Consider the following 6,597-nt stretch of genomic DNA (forward strand, 5'->3'; position numbering starts at 1 on the left):
CACGACCAGTTCATCAAATATAGTCATTATTGCCTTTCACTAGCATGACCGAACGATATGAAAATAATAATAGTGCAAGAGTGCCATGGACTAAGCTGGAATCTACAAACATTTTATGCAACGGGAGAAGACAAATCAATATGGGCTCTTTGTTAGATCAACAATAATGCATATGAGAGCCACCCAACATTTTCATCATAGTCTTCTCCTCGGTACGACTCAATAAAAAGAAAACAAATTCAGAGAAAGACACTGAAATATTTTTGGAGTTTTTGGTTTTTCTTGAAGGAGAGAAAAATAAGAGAGAAAAACAAAAAATGAGGGAAACTACTTACACGGGAAAGCTCCCAACAAGCAAAAGAAGAATAAGGAAGTCTTTTGGGGTTTTCTTTTTAGTGCTATAGCTAACTACTCTAGAAAGAAAAATCAAAAAGAAGTCGGAAATATTTTTGGATTTTTCTCAAAGTTTTTCAAACACACAAGAAGAAAGCGAGAAAATAAATTTAACAGGGATAGTACAGTGAAAAAGTGTGGACACCGACAAATGAAATGTGTGAACATGAATGTAATGTTGGTGGAAATATGTACTCCCCCAAGCTTAGGATTTTGGCCTAACTTGGTAATCAGTAGTCAAAGAAACCATGGGGCCCCATGTTGAAATGCTGAGGAGCAGGCACTTTGCGAATCCCACTGCTGAGGCTTAGCCTGTGCTGCAGCTAGGTTGTTCCGGTAGGCGATGATGTCCACAGGCATAATCCTATATCCACCCCTGGCAATAGGATCAAACAAAGCAGGTGTAGGCAATGGAATAATATCACGAGTTTTCACACTAAAAAGCAGGTTATAAGGAATAGGAATGTTAGTGTAATTGCCTGCAATAAACTGGTGGCGTTCCATGGCCGCTCAATCTAGGTGAACCTTGGGGAAAGGATAATCATGCTGGCGTATCTGAATGTTAAAGCGATCAGGCAAGCGAGTAGTGTAAATAACACCATGTATTTTGCCCTTGGATTTATTAATATGGAGACGGTGTGCCACAATAGCTCCCAAGCTATAAGTGGTGTCGCCTTGGAGTGCACAACATAAAACATCAAGGTCTGGGGCACTGAGTGCACCCACCTTCTCTCTAGGAAGCAAGCACTTTGCAATGAAAAGAGCAAAATAATGAATGTTAGGAAAATGCAAGCTAGTAGCAATGACACTCGACACCCCTAGCTCATCCCTTATAGATAGAGTACGATAAAAGCCTTCGAAGTTTGTAGGCCTAGGCTCTGCTAAACTCCCATCGGAAGGGATCAAGCATATATCACAAAATTCAGTAAGCGGTATCTGATGGGGTTCAGCGTATAAATTAAACTGCACTTCGAGGGGATTATTCCTAGGAAGGAAATTAAAACTTTGCACAAAGGAGTTTGTGAGGAGATGATACTGTTCACATTCAGCTGCGATGAAGTCGGTGAGGCCAGCATTAGCAGCATATTGTGTAAACTCCTGAAGGATTTCGGCCCCTTCCATGAACGGGTTATGTGACTATTCGCACGGCCGTAGCTCCGCTATTCTCCAGGTATGGAGATCACTGTCAGATGACTCCCCAATCACTCCCTTGGAGTTCTTCTTGGAAGCAAACTTCCTAAAGATACTCATGTTTTTCCTATGAACAAAAATTCTAAAAATTGTAGTCCACAAAATTTTCACAACAAAACTTTACAAGATTGGTAGAAACTACTCATAGGGATGCATAGATGCCATAGCAAGCATTCAAACTACTTAAAACTCTAAGAATTCAACATGCAAGCTCATCTACAACATCACCAAGAGTAGCTAAGTATTCAAAATATAAACCACTAAAGCAAAAAAAAATCGGACAACCGGAGGAGTCACATACCAAGCAAGAATCCCCTGAAACAGTTTCGGAAACGGAGCTTCGAGCAAAGAGATCAAAATCCGCGGGTTTGAGAGCAAGAACACGAGGTAGGGAGCAATGGTGATTTTTTATGGAAGTAGGTGGTGATGTGGGATGAAGAGATAAGTGAGGGGGGCCACGTAGGGACCACAACCCACCAGGGCGCGCCTGAGGGTCCTAGCGTGCCTAGGTGGGTTGTGCCCACCTTGTGCACCTCCCTTTCATGTTATTTGCAACAAATATTCCTAAAAATTCAGAAAAAAAATTGTATTAAAATTTCAGAGCACTATGAGAACTTTTATTTTTGGGTCATTTTTTATTGCACAGGAAATTCAGAAAACAGGCAGCACATGGCACTTTATTTTATTTAACTAATAAAAACAGAAAACAAAAGGTAGGGACAGAAGGTAGTGCTCACTAAATTCATCAACTTCATACCTCTCAAAATGATCCATTAATAAGGTTGATCAAGTCTTATTAATAACCACTTTCGATTAATATGAAACTGAAGAACTTTCATAAATCACTAAGTTACCTCAACGGGGATATGAATGTCCCCAACAATAAGCATTTCATATTTCTTTTTAACAGTAGGTAGAGTTAGTTGAAAACTTCCAATAGTGATTGTCGGAGATATTTCAACAACATTAATGCCATTCACTTGGAATTGTTTCTTCGGAAAGTGCACCGTATGCTCATTACCATTGATATGAAAAGTGACCTTGCTTTTATTGCAATCAATAACAGCTCGTGCAGTATTCAAGAAGGGTCTACCAAGGATAATCGACATGGTTTCGTCCTCGGGCATCTCAAGTATAACAAAGTCAGTCAAAATAGTAACAACAATAGGAACATCCTCACAAATACCAATTGGTATGGCAGTAGATTTGTCAGCCATTTACAAAGATATTTCAGTAGGTGTGAGTTTATTCAAATAAAGTCTTTTATATAAAGAGAAAGGCATAACACTAACTCCAACTCCTAAATCACATAAAGCAGTTTTCACATAATTTCTTTTGATGGAGCAAGGTATAGTTGGTATTCCCGGATCTCCAAATTTCTTAGGTACTCTATCTTTAAAAGTATAATTAGCAAGCATGGTGGAGATTTCGGCTTCCAGTATTTTTATCTTATTGGTGATGATGTCTTTCATGTACTTTGCATAATGAGGCATTTTAAGGATATTAGTTAAGCGAGTACACAAAAGGACTGGCCTCGACATTTCAGCAAAGCGTTCAAATTCTTCGTCATCTTTATTTTTAGTTGACTTAGGTGGAAAGGGCATAGGTTTTTGAACCCATGGTTCTATTTCTTTACCATGTTTTCTAGGAACAAAGTCTCTTTTATCATATCTTTTATTCTTGGGTTGTGGGTTATCAAGATCAATTGCTGGTTATATCTCAACGTCATTGTCTGGTTCTTTATTATTTGTTTGAGTTTCTTCATGAACCTCATCATTATACTTTTTGTTATCAGAAGGTGAGCGTTCATTACTAGATTGAGTTTCAACATCAGAGATACAAACTTCATTGTCATTAACAGGAGGGTTTTCTACTTCACGTTCACTAGAGGCATGCAAAGTCCTATCATTTTTCTTTTTCTTTTTAGAAGGACTACGTGCATGAGTGGTAACTCTCTGAGAGTCTTGTTCAATTCTTTTTGGGTGCCCCTCATGATAAAGTGGTTCATGAGTCATCCTACCTCCTCTAGTCATTACTCTAACAGCATGATCATTAATATTATTATTCGTTTCATCTAACAACTCTCTTTGAGATTTAGCAACTTGTTCTAACTGGGTTTGAACCATAGAAGCATGCTTCGCCACACCTCTAACATCATTTGAGATTCTAAATAACAAGTCACTCAAGCGAGCAATCATATCAGAATTGTATATCAATTGTTTTGTAACATTTGCATTAAAGTGATCTTGTTTTCTATGTAATTCTCAAACTCATAAAGGCATTGGCTAGGTGCATATTGTGAGGATTATCATTATCATTAAATTTCATTAGAGAGTTTACCTCTACCACCTTAGGCAGTGGTGGTATATCAACCCCATGTATTTTTTCAACAGGAGGTAAATTTTTGACATCCTCAGCTTTAATACCTTTTTCCTTCATAGATTTCTTTGCCTCTTGCATATCTTCAGGACTGAGATATAAAATACCCCTCTTCTTCGGAGTGGGTTTAGTAGGTGGTTCAGGAGGAGTCCAATCATCATAATTTTTCAATATGTTATTCAATAATTCTTCATCTTGCCCAATAGTTCGTTCCCTGAAAACACAACTAGCACAGCTATCTAGGAAAACCCTAGAAGCATCGATTAGTCCATTATAGAAGATATCAAGTATTTCATTTTTCTTAAGAGAATGATTAGGCAAAGCACTAAGCAATTGGAGAAGCCTCCCCCAAGCTTGTGGGAGACTCTCTTCTTCAATTTGCGCAAAGTTAAATATTTCCTGCAAGGCAGCTTGTTTCTTATGAGCAGAGAAATATTTTTCAGAGAAGTAATGAATCATATCCCGGGGACTACGCACACAACCAGGAGCAAGAGTATTGTACCAAGCTTTAGCATCACCCTTTAATGAGAAAGGAAATAATTTGAGGATATAGTAATAGCCAATTTTCTCATCATGAGCAAAAAGGGTGGCTATGTCAGTCAACTTAGTAAGATGTGCCACAACAGTTTCAGTTTTATAACCATGAAAATGATCGGATTCAACCAAAGTAATTAACTCTGCTTCGATAGAGAATTCATAATCCTTATCATCAATAAAGATAGGTGAAGTAGCAAACTTAGGATCACATTTCATTCTAGCATTTAAAACTTTTTATTTATACTTGCATAATAATTTCTCTAGATCATCTCTATCCTTACAAGCAAGAATATCTCTAGTTGCATCTTCATCCATAACATAACCTACCGGTACCTTTGGCAATTCATATCTAGCAGGGCTAGTTCTAGTAGGTTTTTCAAGATTTCCAGTTTCAAGCTCATTACCAGTTTCAACAATATCATGATGTCTTACTCTAGCAATTTGTTCATCAAGAAATTGACCTAGTGGCACATTATCATCGAGCAAGGTACTAGCATAATCATAAGCATCATTCATAGCAGAGGTAGCATCATTAATAACTTGCGACATATCAGGATTGATAGCATGTGGTGGTGTTGCAAGTTTACTTATAACATAAGGTGAATCTAAAGTAGAGCTAGGTGGCAGTTCCTTACCTCCCCTCAGTCTTAGAAGGAAAATCTTAGTCTTCGCATCCGTCAAATTCTTCATAGTGATAAATTGATAATAATCCCAAGTGACTCCACAAATATAGCTAGGCTCCCCGACAACGGCGCCAGAAAAAGGTCTTGATAACCCATAAGTATAGGGGGTCACAACAGTTTTCGAGGGTAGAGTATTCAGCCCAAATTTATAGATTCGACACAAGGGGATCTATCGGGGATATACCCCGCGGTGTGACCCGGCCAGAATCATGACTCGGCCGGGTCATGACGACTCACCAGAGACCTGGCTGGAGCTTGGCGACTCACTGGCGATCCGCCCAGACATGGCGGTTTACATGTAACCCGCCTGGACATTGTGACTCACTGGAGACCCGGCGGGCAGATCAGACGGGCGACAAGGCCCAAGGCCTAGCAGGCCGGCTTATACTCTGGTGGGACGGCTTAAGAGGAAAGGGATGACGAATATTTCCTTTATGAGGAAACAAGACCCGAACTTGTATTCAACTTGTGAGAAAGGATAGACTAGTCCTAGTCCTACTAGAACTCCACATGTAACCCTCCCCTTCAACATATATAAGGAGGGGCAGGGCTCCCCAAAGAGGGACAAAAAATAATCTCTAGGGCTATACACAAAGGGGAAGCCGGCTTATGCGGTGACTCTCTCATGAGCATAATGAGATCTTGCCACAAACAGCATGTAGGGTTATTACCGGATGATGTTTCCAGGGGCCCGAAGCTGTCTAAATCCTTGTCATATGTTGCATCTTTCGATTCCGCTCAACTCCTCTCAAGCTACCACATGGATGCGTTGGCCTCATGACTAAGTCCTGACACTAGGACATCTGCCGTGACAATTCCACGATAGTTGGCGCCCACCGTGGGGCTAGCTTACGGTGGTGTTGAGTTCTTGGAGAGATCCTTCCCAAGGTTTTGGCAAGCTCGCGATTGACCAGATGAAGAAAAGACGGTTTGGCGATAAAAGTCATAATTAAATTTAAAGGTTACAGTACAAGGTTTCGAGATCAAGAGACAGATGAACCGTTGAGGCCGGGTTAATTTTCACTGTCGCCGCAAGTCGACGTCTCGCATCCGAAATCAATCGATACGAGAGACAAGTCGCCGAGACCGACAGGTTTTGACGGCTTCGTCGACCGTATCCAAATCAAATTTGGAGATCTACTTTCCTCTATGGTGTTAAGATCCAGACGCTGCATCAAGTTACTGACAAGTGCAATTTACTCCCAAGATAAATCATGGCAACAGGCAACACCGAGGCGTTTTGCGTTGATATTTTTATATGTAAAGGCAAAATTGTCCAATCAAACTAGACGGAGTACTATTCCCTGGCGTAAAGAGAGTCGTGCAAGTCAATTTGCACTATCCATTTGCTACACGGACTTGGATTCATCAAAAAAACCAACGACCCAGAGGAGGACGTGGGCACGGACTTGGG

Source organism: Triticum dicoccoides, chromosome 6A (assembly GCF_002162155.2).
Source record: "Triticum dicoccoides isolate Atlit2015 ecotype Zavitan chromosome 6A, WEW_v2.0, whole genome shotgun sequence".
In the NCBI taxonomy this organism is placed as follows: Eukaryota; Viridiplantae; Streptophyta; class Magnoliopsida; order Poales; family Poaceae; genus Triticum; species Triticum dicoccoides.